Source organism: Topomyia yanbarensis, chromosome 3 (assembly GCF_030247195.1).
Source record: "Topomyia yanbarensis strain Yona2022 chromosome 3, ASM3024719v1, whole genome shotgun sequence".
Lineage (NCBI taxonomy): Eukaryota > Metazoa > Arthropoda > Insecta > Diptera > Culicidae > Topomyia > Topomyia yanbarensis.
Window position 1 is genome coordinate 11,588,083 of NC_080672.1, and position 15,959 is coordinate 11,604,041.

At 37.8% G+C, this 15,959-nt stretch overlaps 1 protein-coding gene across 2 annotated transcripts in view; it reads right to left on the minus strand.

Moving 5' to 3' along the window:
• LOC131690984 (ecdysone-inducible protein E75-like) overlaps positions 1-15,643 on the minus strand; it is a 356,539-nt gene extending 340,896 nt beyond the window's left edge. For both annotated transcript variants that reach the window (XM_058977100.1, XM_058977099.1), the window contains exon 1: positions 15,042-15,643. The gene's annotated coding sequence lies outside the window, so the exon portion shown is untranslated. The remainder of the gene's footprint in view (positions 1-15,041) is intronic.
• Between the last annotated feature and the right edge of the window lie 316 nt (positions 15,644-15,959).

Below are 15,959 nucleotides of genomic sequence, written 5' to 3' on the forward strand. Positions count from 1 at the left end.
ACAATCACGTTTTTACGTTTCGAAAACTGGACCATGAACAAAAGTCATGTGTTTCGTAATGATGTACAATTTCCCTTCAGCAACGCCAGCATAACGCTTTTATTAGTGGGAAAATTAGTTTTTGTTTTGTGAACTTTAGTCACGATTACATTCATTACGTTATTCATATATTTAGGAACATTAGCTCATGAAATCAAAACATTCTGGATATTTTCTCATGAACTATTTCACGAAGCTCATAATTTTATTCATGAATCCGTTCACTTCTCGTGAACTAATTTATGATTCCCAATACATTAGTCACGATCCGATATCCGTGCCTGTGAAATAGTTCACAAAATCATGAAATATTATTCATGAACTCATGAACTGGTTCATAAATCCTTATATGTTATTCACGATATGAAATATTTTTCATGAATTCTTGAACTGGTTCATGATTCTTAGTGCTATAGTCACGACCATGCTTGCCCGTGAAATAAATACAATACAGTAATGACCCGTTTTTATCAACCAACCGGAAAATTTTGGTTTATAAAACAGGGAAGTTGATAAAATCGGGAAAAATTTCTTATGGCATTTCTCATTTATAATGGTTTAAAACAACCGAGAAACAATATCCAGCTGACTGGTTATTGAAATGCGAATCCGGATCACCTGTCAGTGCGAACAGGCGTTTGCTTCCTAGTCGACCATAATTGGTTGTTGATGAAAAGGGTACGTCAGACTTGATTATATGTCCAGATTTTCTAGATAAACTCGTTCTCGATAACAAAGTATTCCATAAACAAGACTTGATGATTAATGCCCTCAAAACTAACAAGCGAATTTTATTTAATTCGACGTAAAAAGGAGGCGCTTTCAATAAAGTTACCGTCTTTTTTCACTACAAATTGTGTTAAATACTAAAGTTTCTCTGTTTTATTTCAGTTCGTAAATTAAAGTACACCAATTCATTTGTACATGTCAACATAGTAGATACATAAAAATAAAAATTAATTGCAATCAACTTTACAGTGAAACTGGATTCTTACTGACAATCTCCATAAGAGCTCTTTCTCTGAGACGACGCAGAAACAAAATATCACCTATGGGTTGAGAACCCTCTTCGGCCCATTGGATCACTTAATCGAAATGTTCTATTACCGTAAAGCTGCCAGGATTTTTGACTAGTATATCTGCTCGTTCAGATTCAATAGATTTTTGTTCTTCAGCAGATTCGTCAGGTTCCATGTCGTCACTAACTGTTGCTTCTGTGACAAGCTTCGAAATATCTTCTTCTGTCAAAACCTTTCAACTATAACGCTCTTCTTCTATGTTATGCGGTATAATGGGTTCATTCGGTACTGCGTTCAGCAGTTTTGCCACTGGTAAGTCATCGATATCAATTAGCTTGTTTTCATTGATATATCCAATGTTTCTCCATGACTGACGTATGACCTTTGGTTCGACATTTTGCCAAGCTTCATGAATCCAAAAGCATATATCTTTCATGTAAATTTTTGAGAGTCGTTCTTGTATTTTCGTATCGTCGTCATTAGCCATTAGCTCAAGCAGTCATTTTTGTTGATACTTCAACTTAATATTTTGAATAACGTTCTGGTCCATTGGTTGTATAGCGGCTGTAACATTCGGCGGAAGAAAGAAGACTTGTATTTGCCCATTTTCACTGGATAATTCGTCGTTAGTTTGATGTGCCGAACAGTTATCTAGCAGTGTTTGGTGCGATGTTATTTTGCGATGAAAACTCTCGAATTTCTGGTACAAAGTTTTCAAAAAACCAATTTCGAAACAATTCTCTGGTCATCCAAGCATTTTTGGATGACATGTAGATAACTGGTATATTAACGTTTGTGAGGGCACGTGTATTTTTAGATTTTCCTATAACAACCAACACATTGCAACATGGCATAAACGTCACGCGATCTTTGGACACCTTACGTCCTGCTGCACTTCGCTCGCTAGGACCTACCAATGTATGACTTGGTGTTATTTTATAAAACAATCCGGACTCATCAGCGTTGTAAATCATGTCAATTGTTAATTCCCTCACTGCAATTTCTTCGAGGAATTTTTCGCGAAATTCACCAATACAGTTCATTGGACAAGATAAAATTTCCCCACATTGTTTTAGCCGCCTGATGCCATAGCACACTTTAAAATTGTGTGCCTTTTGAAGTGAGAAAGCGAATGTGCCAGGAACAGAGCATTTTGGAGCGAGTTTTTTGGCTTCTTCGATCAAAAAAGATGTTGATACAGCGTGATTCAGTCGTCTTTGATTCAAAAACCAAAGAAATAAAGCGTCCTTCAACATCCGGTACTTCCCAGAAGAAGCGTACTTAAACTTTTTACCAGGCTTACTCGTAACGGCAGATAAGATCGACGCAGCATTCTTTTCGATAGCACGAATAGTTGACTTATTGACGCCGTACTGTGTAGCTAAATCAATTTTTCTTACCTCTGGATTCTTCAGGGAGTTCAGGATGTTTACCTTGTCGTGCAATGTCAGCGATTTACGCTGTCTCTTCTCAATACTCCTACTTGGCATACTCTAGAATGCAAGTTAATTATTAACTTCTTTAACACACAACACTTCAGTTACCGATAATGAATGTGTCAACAAATTTAGAACAAATATTTTTAAGACACGAGTAGTTTATATCACGGATCGTCACAAAAAAACAAGAGCAACTGTCATTCTGTGTGCAGCTTTAATTTACTCTGAAACTCAAGCAAAACAAAGGAATACACAACACACATACATAGGCCATCTGGTGACTAGCACATAAAAATGAAAAAAAATCTCCACTTACTGGGCATCAAATAAAAAACTCTTAAAAAAACAATTTTGGATAAGTCTAACAGTTTATGTACTCATTCACTCAACACTCTACTATTACAAGATTATACATCTTAAGTGAGAGCAAAAACCTTTAATTTTATGAGGTTCATAAAATCGGGTACGAAAAGTTTATAAAATCGGGGGTGCATAAAACCGGGAGTTTATAAAAACGGGTCGAAACTGCAGTCACGTCTGACCATTCGTGCTCGTGAAATAATTCATAAAATCATGAACTATTCATGGATTCGTGAACTGGTTCATGATTCCTACCACATGATTTACGATCTATTTTATGTGCTTGTAATATTTAGAATATATTTCTAATTATATTAATGTAAAATGGTAATGAAATTTTCACGTGAACTAATTCTAAAATTATTATTGATTTTCATGAAATGGCCAGCTGCTAGTGGCCAGTAACAGGTACGAAAGATCACTATAACGTGCACGGAAATTACGAAAATAGTGACTAAATTCTTAAATTTGTGAACTTGAATCGCACATTTCGACAAAAATCGTGACTATAATCCTAAAATCATGAGCATGAAGCACTCTACTCTTGACTAAAATATGACGATAACGTGAATAGAAATTACGCAGTTCGTAATTGATTGGTGTACGAAAATACGTAAGTCATCGCATCGAATTCAAAATTAAATGTTAAATAATTAAAGTTTCTGTATTTCTACGAAACTTTCATTATTTTTTAGAAAATAGTTATTCTTTCAGAAACTGTAGTTAGTAGCAAATAAAAAATTATAAATGTGTAATGTAGCTTGAGAAAAAATAATGTGCCGATAATCGAAACAATTTCTTCGGATTGTCGTACTACGGATAATCGAATCATTTTCTACGGATAATCGAATATGGCCTGTACTTGTGGAATTTTTAGTGACTATTGTTAAATAAGACGACGCAAAAACTGCCCAAATTTAACTACAGTAGGATTCCGTTTTTGGCAACAATATTTTTGTTTCATTTGCCAAAACTTGAACCGTGCCGAAAAGGAACCTTCCTTTTTTAAATATTTAGTTTCAACTTGTGACTTCAAAAATGTCAGAAGGATTTGTAAATACATAAAAAATATATGAATGAAATGATTGAAAAAATCCCAGAAACTTCAACTTTAATCAAGTTTTTATCAAATTCAGTCATATTTGAGTAGAATTCTCACTTCTTTGCACATTTCTCAAGTGCAATGCTTCTAATTTTACGGAGTTGTAAAATATCATCCAGTTCGAATCCGTTTTCTTCGCCCACAGGATAGCTAAACTCAAACAATTTACTGCATGGTCGGATTGAATTCGCTTATCGGGTTCTATATGAAAAGTTAAGAACAATTTTTGGTTAATAAAACATAACTCCTTTAAAAAATAATTAAATTCATGATTTCTCAAGAAAGCTAATAGAACAACGATCTTTCAAACGGAATTTAAAATCGAATAGTAATCCATAAATATATGTAGGTTTTGTTGTGATAATCACTTACTGTCCAGATAGAAGCTTCATTGTCGGGAGTGGACATAGCCTTGTTGGTTAATCGATTGCCTTGTACGCAGCTGATCTGGGATCAATTCCCAAACCCGTACATAGTTAGATTTTTTTCTAAAGAGCTTTTACTAACCCGAAAAAGAGGCGAATGACCTTAACGTTAAAGCCCCCTAAAATCGAAATAAAAGAAAACTGCATTGGTTTGGTAAAAATGTGTGCCAATGAAAGTTGTAAAATTTTCTAGAACTAAACTTTTGCGAGAAATTAACACATGAAAAGATAATATAATATTTTTCAAGAGCTACCTTACTTTTTTTTTGAATCAAATGAAGCATTAGAAATGGCCTTGTTTATGCAACAAAGTTGCTTCAATTTGAATGTTTCACAATATTGCAACGGCAACGACCCTAACTGCATCATTTGGAAAAAAAAATGCCCACAAAATACTAACAAAATTTTCCAAAGACATCATAAGGCTAATGCAAACTACTTGGGCGCTAGCAGTTTTGTTTTCCTGAATACGTGTTGTAGATCAAAGTTCGTCGGTTTTAGATATGTTCTGGAAAATGAGTGCAAATCAAAGTGCCAAATGACGTCGTAATAATTGAAAGAGCAATATTACTAAGGTCTTATTGATAATTTTCTCCAAACTGGATCATTTTATGCAGAGTTACGCATTCTTTTGTACAAAACTTAAAGTATACAGACTCTGGATCTAGGTTTATTTATATTATACTTACATTATACATTTATATAATTATTGTGAACAATAAGTATAGCGTAATATACAATAAGTATGACTGAAGTTTGAACATAGAGTCAAATGTGGTACAGTCTAGACCCGATTTTATCAGCACCCGATTTTATCTACCCCCGATTTTATCATCTTCATATGAAAATTGATAGTTGGTAGATTGATGGGCAGCCGAACCAAGTTGAATTCGTGTGAATCCTTTCTTGAGCATATTTTTATTATTTTAGAGATCCGAAATATGCAAAAAAAATATTTGTTTTTTAAATTTTGCACTGACAGACCCCCTTAAGGGAAGTTTCAGCTAAATAATCAGGAAAGGTTATGAGGCTATATCTAGGGACCAAAGAAGAATATTTTAAGAGCTTCGGTTTCTTAAAAAGTAAGAAAAATATATGTCCCGATTTTATCAATGTCCCCGTTTTATCAGCCTAAAATTCACCAAGGGGCTGATAACAACGGGTCTTCACTGTATCAATTATTACAACAAAATATGCTTAGCACATTTCTAAACGGCATGCTACGTACTGCAACCATGTTGCCAAAATCGGAACCCATTTGAGGTTGGATAAACGCAATGCTTAGTAACCGCATACTTTGCTCGTCACTGCGACAGGCTGAGATACGGAAGTTGAGTATTTGCGGTTGTCCTCAGGGCGGCGTTCTGTCACCTTTGTTATGGAACTTAGTAGCTGACGGCTTGTTGAAGAAACTCAATGAGCTTGGATTTCCAACCTACGGGTTTGCTGACGATTACCAAATACTAATTACTGGATTTTGCATCGGGACAATCTTTGACTTAATGCAACAGGCATTAAGAGCCGTCGAACAGTGGTGTCGACAAGTTAAACTATCAGTTAACCCAAGCAAAACTTCAATGGTTCTTTTCACGAAGAAGCGAATAACAACCGGAGTTCGTCCCTTGCAGTTCTTTGATTCTGAGCTACTCTGTGCAGATCAAGTCAAATACGTTGGAGTCATATTGGATTCCAAACTGAATTGGTCTGCTCACATTGAGTTCAGAGTCAAGAAAGCGTGCATGGCTTTCGGGCAGTGCAGACGAACTTTTGGAAAGACCTGGGGTCTCAAACCTAAATACATCTATTGGATTTACACGACAATTGTACGTCCAATACTGTCATACGGATGCCTTGTATGGTGGCAGAGGGGAGAGGTGGTGACAGTCCAGTCAAAGCTAAACCATCTGCAAAGAATGGCGCTCATGGCGTTGACTGGTGCTTTCACCACGACTCCCACTGCTGCTCTTGAGGCACTTTTAAATATCAAACCATTACACATACACTTAAAACAAGAAGCACTATCATGTGCATACAGACTGCAGGTTACTGGGCTTTGGAACAGTAATCATGTTGATCTTGCTACCAGTCATACACGATTGTGGTCCCAAATGGTTACATGGGGTGAAGATATTCTTGCTCCCAGCGATATTACACTCACTTGTAGTTTTCCTTACAGGACATTCCATGTGAAGATTCCCTCTCGAGAGGAGTGGTTGTCTGGCTTTATGGAAAGACAACAACAAACGTAAGTGGTCTGTTACACTGACGGTTCTCTGATGGAGGGACGTGCTGGTGTCTACTGTCGTGAAATGAGATTGGAACAATCTCACTCACTAGGTAGATACTGTACTGTATTCCAAGCAGAAATCTTTGCGATTATGTGCGGGGTACAATCGGCCCTTCAACTGAGTTTGTCCGGCAGAGTTATAAACTTCTGCTCCGATAGTCAGGCTGCAATCAAGGCCCTTAGCTCAGACAAATCCCGGTCCAAGCTAGTGATCACGTGCCGAACCCAAATCGAAGAACTAAGCATTGTCAACACTATCTACCTTGTCTGGGTGCCCGGACATTGCGGTATTACTGGAAATGAATGGGCTGACGAATTGGCCAGGGCAGGTTCAGCGATTGACTTCGTTGGTCCTGAGCCCGCGCTGCCAATTTCGACAAGTTGGATACGGGAAAAAATACGGTCCTGGGCTTCGTCCGAGCACCGCAATTATTGGAGAAATCTACAAACGTATCGCCAAACAAAGGCGTTTCTAGAACAACCATGCCCAGTGGTTTCGAAAAATCTCTTACATTTTTCGAAGCTCCACTGCGGCATGCTGACCAGGGCTTTAACCGGCCACTGCAAACTCAATTATCACATGGCAACTATTCAGCGCGCTGAGTCTTTTTCATGTGATCTTTGTGAATCCGACTACGGAACCTCATATCATCTGATATGCAACTGTCCAGCGGTAGCGCAATTGCGATTTCGAGTCTTCAGCCGTCCTTATATTGACGAAACCATGTTTGGTCGACTGAAACTCAGAGACATACTAAAGTTTCTTATCCAATGTGGTAAAGAGCTTTAGGCTTATTCGCAGGCAAGTTGAACTACTTGTGAGTTTAACTTACCTGTTGTTTATTTTTGTTTTGTGCTGTTATTTTCCCACCCTTCCAATTCTACTTCCCCACACGTCCTTGTCCTTTCCTTCCGCTCAGGAAATGATGAAAACACACGGCAAGGCACAAATCCCCGACTATGTACGGGGAACGTGCCATTTGCGCCAATATATTCTGATTCCTGATTTATCAGCCTAAAATTCACCAAGGGGCTGATAACAACGGGTCTTCACTGTATCAATTATTACAACAAAATATGCTTAGCACATTTCTAAACGGCATGCTACGTACTGCAACCATGTTGCCAAAATCGGAACCCATTTGAGGCCACAAAACCGGAACATGCCAAAAACGGAATATTACTATATTCCCTTCCAACTGGTCACGAATTGTAAGAAATTCCTTTATCACACCTCCCTCCCTCCCCCTAGAACACAAAGAATTATTTGTTTAATATTTTCGGCCATCAGTAATAGCATGTAACGGTATGCTCTAGCTAACTCGCCCTTCCTTATACAGTGTCATACAAAACTCTACCTATACCACCTTATACAAAATGCAAAATCAGTCATTTTCTATTTCTTTCGCTAAATATCGAGTTATTTAAGCAAAATCAGATATTTATGTCTTTTTGTTAAGGGGTTACATGCCTTTTGTGAGAAAAATGTCAAGAAAGTTTAAGTTTACGTCAAGGCACAAAGAAATTATTTTATTACATCAAACTTATAGTATTTTATAGTATTATAGTATTTTGGTAGTTCCGGAGTTACAGGGTAGTTAGTAAGGTCACATTGGAATTTCCCATATAAACCGTTACAATCGTAATACCTCATAGGCTAAAAACCTGTTGAAACGGCCATCAAATTACCTCAATTCAATCACTGATTGCCAATCAAACATTCTTTTAATATATATTGTCCACTATCGACAAATCCGGAAGTTCCGGATACCGGGCATATTCCACAAATAAAATCACATCGGTTGTTCGGTGATGACTGAACCGATTTTCTCAAATCAAGTCTCAAATGGAAGACATAATATGCAGTTGAGTGTTACATCGCCCCTCCCCATTACCCTTACACCGCCATCCTTCATCACCTAGCCCCTTCCACTTGGACCACCCTCACATCCGCATTCCCTTTATCCACCACGCATACCGAAATAAGATAAACGGTTTCTAACGCATCCTCCACTCTCACTCTGCAAATCCCCCCCCCCTCTTCTTCCCAACCCACTCACTCAGCATTTCTAAATATTATCACATGAAGATAACATTGAACTCATGCTGATTAAGCTTATACGTTTTTGTTTAAAGCAATGATAAGTGTAATAAGAATATAATAGACATTTACACAATTATATGGAACATAACTAGCTAATGAGTCATAGTTTTGATAAATGAGAAACACACAATAGCACAATTCGTTTTAGTTCGTCGAGATCGGAAAATGTCGGTATGTATGTATGTGTGTATGTATTTGTGCAACTCAATTTTCTCAGAGATACCGGAAACCGATTTGCACAAACTTAGTTTCAAATGAATGATATATTGCTCCCATAAGACGCTGTTGAATTTTTAGTTGGTCGGTTCCGGAGTTACAGGTTGAAGAGTGTGTCCACACACCAAATTCTCATATAAACTGGTAACCCTATAATGTCTGAATGATGTAATACACATTCAAATGGGTTCAACATTACTTGTATATTCGGGTCTAAGTCACTAATGACCAATCCCATGATGGTCCTTGATACCCCTGGAGAACTCACCAAGTTCCTGAGCTAATGTCACACCTATTTCCCAGCGATCTCATAACCGATTTTTACAAAACCTGATTTCAAATTAAAGATTCCCCCATTGACTGCTATTGAATTTCATTCAGTTCTGACCTTTGGTTCCGGAGTTACAGGTTGGTTATTGCGATCACGTAGGAATTTCTTATATAAACCGGTACATTCGTAACTCCTCATTGTTTAAAAATATATTGAAATGAACATCAAATTACTTGATTTGCAGGTTTAGATCAATGATAGTGAATCAAAAATTCTTGGAATGTATTGTGCACTATCGACAATTCCGGAAGTTCTGGGTTCCGGGCATATTCCAGAACCAAAGCCACTTTGGTGATCACTGAATCAATTTTCACTAACCTAGTCTCAATTGGAAGGTATAATATGAAATTGGCTGTTGCAGCCCACATCCACCTCTCACCCTCTTTCTCCTCATCCCCCTCCCCTCCCACTCTCTCAAAAACAATTTTATATTGAACGTAACCAGCTATTAAATTTAAATCGTAGTTTGGAAAAAAAGAAAGGCACAATAGGTGGATTAAAACAGGTAGTTCAATTTAATATTACTGTGGCTGGGCGGAATTTTTTTTTTAAATTTAATATTACCGTGGCAGTTTCGGAAAGTTTTCGAAAGCCTGTAATTTGATGCGCCGAAGCTAGACAGACTGGACACCTAAATTGACTTTGGCATGACGGCGCAGCTGTTGTGCGACCACCTCAAAGCAGCGAACAAACTTGACACACTTGTCAAATCCAACGCTATAAGAGGAGACAAATTCGACACTATTAAAGAAGAAAACAGCTTTTATTCGTTCGTTCGCAACAAATTAGAGCTGTAGTAAAGGGTTTTGGGAATTATGTGCGATCTTACTACGGATTCCAGCATACCATAAACTATGGAACCACGCTTCTTTGTTGAGAGAAGGCCGACCAATCGGATAGCTATGCACTGTCTTTCCGATCCGTTTGGACTCTTGGCCCCTACCTAATCCATGGTCGTATGCTAAACTTGGATACATAACGCGCTTTTCTTTGGATTCACAGAACTGCAAATTCCTCGGTACTATTTCTTCCTCGTGTGGGATCCCCCACGGATGAAAACGAAATGGGTTACGAATGCGCAGCGTATTTTCGAGCTGTTAACAATCGTTCTGCAAACCATTCCCTGACACCTTGAGCGATAGCTACACACCGAACGTCATAGATTTCTGTGAACAGACTCGACAACCGTTTTGTCATGGGTCTGGATCTTAGACGATGTAAGCAGTGCGTATCCCTTAACACCAGCGAGATATTTTCTAACACCAATTCACCGGACTGGAGGGTACCGACCAAAGAAAATGTGGCTAACGCGTTGATAAAGTGCAGAAAGGAAGCGATTCCTAATTTCAATGTAAGATAAGGACTGGCTGAAGCGGAACTGGATTCCAGCCGGTACCGTTAAGGAGATGCAATAAAATCAATAGAATCTCTTAGTTCACTCTATGCCCAGCCAACATTTTGATTCACTTTAATAAGTTGCAATTTGATTAACTGTACTCTTCAACGATATGAATTGATTGTATAAAATGCACAGATCTCTTCTATGTGAACAAAAGTGGAGGCCATATACGTACAACAAATCGGTATTGTAGAACTATGTGATTTACGACGAATTTTGATCTCATCAGAAGCATTATACAATTATCTAGCTTATCATTGTGAGTTTATATGTGATCAACTTTACAATCACACATGAAGATTTATGCAGCTTAAGGTCCCCAATGTGGTAACAAGAAGTATTTTTTTAAAAATATTATGAAAATAAAAAATCAGGATGAAATTTCCATAATTCTGTTATAAGACACAGTTACGCCCACACTGGTAGATATGTTTTTCATGGGTGAGGTTGGAGTTACTGGAATATCAATTATTAAAATTACCTGCTACGATTTACTTCCAGTTTCGAACCTGAGATCTTCGTATTCCCAGCATAGCCGCTATGTACTCATCTATTTATACACTGTCACGCAACGATTATATTTAATCATTTTTATCGCTTTGTGATTACGATCTAAGAATACCTTAATCCAACTTAAATATGGCACTCCAATGATACCTTCTATACCTGTCAAATCACCACCTACATTCTGTACTCAATCCATTTTTTATTGCTCAAATATTGAACTAGTCTGGCAGAGAATTTGCGAAGTGCTATAAGGAGGTAACTATTTTTTTGAACGATTTTGCAGTTTAATCTAATTGTAAATTAATTTCTATACAATGTTTCAAAATTGTCTTTATTATTCCGCATATACAATTTTGTTTCAAGTTGTAGTGGACTAATAAATAACTTCAAGTCAACATTGTATTTCGATCACAGATTTGCGTTTTATGTGAACTTTTTACAACAAAACATAATTTTTGCTTCCACTATTTGTAATTTTGATTTAGTCTGTCATTATTTGTAATTTATTGTAAACTTTTATATACGATTGCTGGTTTGCTGGGTGGTTTCATTTCTAACTACCGGAGACAAATGAAGGACTTACAAGCGGAAACAGTAACCCCAACATCATATCCGGTACAACTTATAATGCATTCCATGACGGGATGAAAACCTACAGGACAATCAAAACCGACCAGTCGTTATGCAGAAGATGATCGAAAAATCCAGCGAAGTTTAAATCAACGGATTACATTGACTGAAGATTGTAACACCAATCTTGTATCAAATTTCGAACTGTGTATGGCTTGAACTAACCCTACGCTACCCAAATTTATCTTTTGAAGTTCGAGATCAACCGTCATCGGGTAGAGTCAATTAAATGATTAACTCCAAGCGATACTGTTGATTATTCAAAAGCACATCAATGCCCTGTTGGTCTCTGTAAATGTTTTAAAGCAGCGAAACTTATTGAAAAACTGAATTCCAATAGAATACCCTTGTAACAATTGAGGTTTTATGGTAGTTTTATAACCACTGATAAAACTTAGATTGCACTTGTAGCGTGCTATAAAACTTCAATTGTTACTTGGGTACAGACTACTGGTCGACGAGGCTGACAATGATTTGGAGAACGTTTCGTCCCATGAATATGGCATGTTTACCAGGATGAAATCTACATTACCGGTGTTTACTAAAAACCATGTTAAACCGTTTTCCTAAAAATATATTGCATACTTAAAGTTAACTACAAAGATAACATGTTGCCCTCATTGCTAGAAATTGTTGATATTTTAATTCATGTTCGCTTGTACTCTACCAAACGAGTAACGGGAATAACTGCGCTACCGTCTCGTGGAGTGTCGCTTTGTTTTGCGTCTCTATCATTGAATTATTTTTTAAACTGTGATTCTAGATCCTGCTGAGAGCGATCATGTTCTGATTACAGTCAATCGGAATGGTAGAATTTTCGTTTGCTTTATGCATAAATATAGAGCGAGTCGCATATAATGGGAAGATGAAAGAGGATACCTGGCGCTAAACGAAGACTTTTCTGCATCAGAGTGCTTCCTAACGCGATTAGCCACTATTATCTGCTAGGAAAGTTGTAACGTTTTCCCTCAAAAAAAATATTTTTTTTTTGCGGAGGGATCTTAGAATAATAGTCAGGTATGTTTTGAAACGTTTAGTTTCCGCGATGCATTTAAAAGCAATTTGGTCTTTTTATGCATCAGAGCTAACATTGTGTGGCGCACACATGCGTTGAAAGCATTCTAAATTACCCTCCTTGGCTATTTTGTATTTGGTCTGGAGGTCAACTCTCTCAAATAGCAGAGTATCTAGTAAAAGAAGACATAAGGCGCTTAAAGTTTGAGAATCAATTTTTAATCTTAGGCATAAGGGATATTCGGGCAGATTTTCATATTTTCCAGAGAACTTAGTAAAGCAAGTGACTCGTCATAGTGTAATAGTTGAGGATCTAGTAGAATTCGACGGTTTTCCTCCTACCCTAGAAGCTAGAATAATGCAAGATTGTCAGCTCGTAGTTTGGGAAGACACCACCATCCATGACTCCGCAAGTGAATACTGACCACGGATCCTACCAACTATTTTAACAAGTCAAGCTAGACGAAGAGGTATTTTAAGACTGCCGAAACAGAGGAAACAGTCAACAGAGCAATTTGACTAAAGTAAGCAAACTAATCCAAAAAATAGCCAAATATAAAGCGATAACTGTGGCAGTGGGTACTGCGAAGACACCGTGAATGCCGTAGTATAATCCGTATCGTGCCTGAGTGTTACAAACGTACATCAGGTTACAAAACTGTCGAGTACTTCCTAGAATATACATCTATATAATTAATTGCTTACTATAAAGGCAACTGTGGGCTTTTGAAATGAAAACATAAATAAGTAGGTATCGGGATTTCGGGTTACAATAAATTGACGCCAAATTTAGCACAGTTGTTTTGAACCCCAAAAAGGAAAGCAAAGCCTTGTCACTACAATTCGTAGCGAAACTTGACGTTTCGAGTGACTTCGCAACCAATTCTTGGTGTACAGTTGCCATTAAGAATCCTGTCTGTCTGTGGCTCAAACATACGATGAGTGGCTTCTGATACTAGAGTGGGGATCCCAAATGGAACCAAAAAGAGTTTGTTCTTTATTCCAACTCCTTTGCTAGAGATAAACAGATGTAATTCTTCTTTCTTAGTGAACTTTTCAATTAAATGTATTTTTGGAGCTAACAATAATGGCAGCAATTTGAATTGCGAGCAATATTGAAGTTAGATGTTTCTGAATCGATTGATGCATCCACTACAGTGGAGACCCTCATTTTATCTACCCCCGATTTTATCAGCTTTATGTGAAAATTGATAGTTGGTAGTTTGATGGGCTCTGGCAGACGAACCAAGTTGAGTTCGAGTAAATCCTTTCTTGGACATATATTTTATATCTTAGAAATCCGAAAAATGCAAAAATAAAAATATCATTTTTTTAAATTTCGCGCTGTCAGACCCCCTTAAGGGAACTTAAAACAAATACTTAGAAAGGATTGTGAGGCTATATCTAAGGACCAAAGAAGAACATTGTAAGAGCTTGGTTTTGTTAAAAAGACAGAAAAATATATGTCCCGATTTTATCAATGTCCCTGTTTTATCAAACCAAAATTTGCCAAGGGGCTGATAAAAACGGGTCTTCACTGTAATTGCATAACTTTAAAAGTGCAAACCTTAATTTCGTTATATAAGAAATGTTAGAATTATGAATATGACATATTTAATGTCAAAACAGTAATTGTTTTAAGTTGATTTTTCGCTTCAGTGGAAGTTTTAGATTCATCTATGATTTTTCAATTTATTTTCAAAGAACCGGAATAATTCTAGAAATGGAAATATTGACTTCGAAAGTGTTCTGTGTTCAATACAAAATGTTGATTTAACATCTAGCTGAAATTTGATGTCACATGATTTGAAACTTAATATTTCATCAATAGCCACCGAAATCTTACATAGCCTTTTGTGTTTGTTCCTTATTCCGTTTTCGAAGATATGCAAGATTCGATGCACCTATACTTCAAATAAAATAATAGCCACAGATCTCCACCACACACAAGATAAATATTATCGTAAAAATAAACAACGATTTTTTCCGCATCGAAAAAAACTAACCGCCAACCACCCAGCTGTACACCCCTGGCGACGAGTTCTTGCACTATCGAGCAAAACAATTTTGGCTTTTGACTTTATCACACATCGCGTTCCATTCCTGCCCCGTCCACAACTCGCACCGCGCTCACACTAGTGTAGGTACTGCGAAAAAAAAACACATCACCTTTCTACTCTGGGCGCTTCATATGTTCGCGCAAACTGGCAAACGATCAAAGTAGGCACTTCCCGAACCCATCCACGCTCCGTTCCTCAGAACACTTTATCCATAGGCGCTGTGTTTACACTAATTGACGTCGGCATACGCGCGGATTAGTGTATAAGTATAGTAGTCGCACTTGTCTCATTAGCATATCTGACCAGTCGATTTTTTTTTTCAATATTCCTCCACTACACTGTCCAGATCGACTGCTGAGTTCCTGTGTGGGGTGGATGGATTCCAATCCTCCAACGTACAGTTCATAAAAGTCCAAGGACACACACTTTCTGCACGGAACACAAGCGGACAACCTTGCCGAATATCCAGGAAATCGTTGCACACCACAAAGAGGAAACAAAGTAGTCCTTTGCTGGTAACGATGATCACCGTGTATCCTAGCAATTCTGCGTTTACGCACTACACACTAAACGGTCGCAAACCAAACAACGCACGCCGGCCAAGGATTCAGCTTTTTTTTGAGAGGATTTCACAAAAAGGGCTAACCGCAATCGACAGGACTAACCAAAGTACCGACCAATTCACCCAAAAGATTTCCCTTTACTGTCGCTTTCATTGAGAATGAATAGGTGATGTACCACCACACAGTCTGACCGACCTAACAAACATTCCGGACCCGGTACTTTGCGGAGACGACGACGACGACGACGGCAAAACAACATGTACACCGGAACGGAGAGAACTCAGTCGGCATTCTCTTGGTTCAATTTCTCTCTCTTCATTTCTCTCAATCGTTCTCAGACGGGTGCAATACATAAGAACGATTCCCATCGGGTGCTGCTGCTGAGTGGTATGAAGCCCCACTACGGCGAAGGGGGGTTTTCGAGAGCACACTAACATCCATCCCGATCCAACCAGCTAGTATTA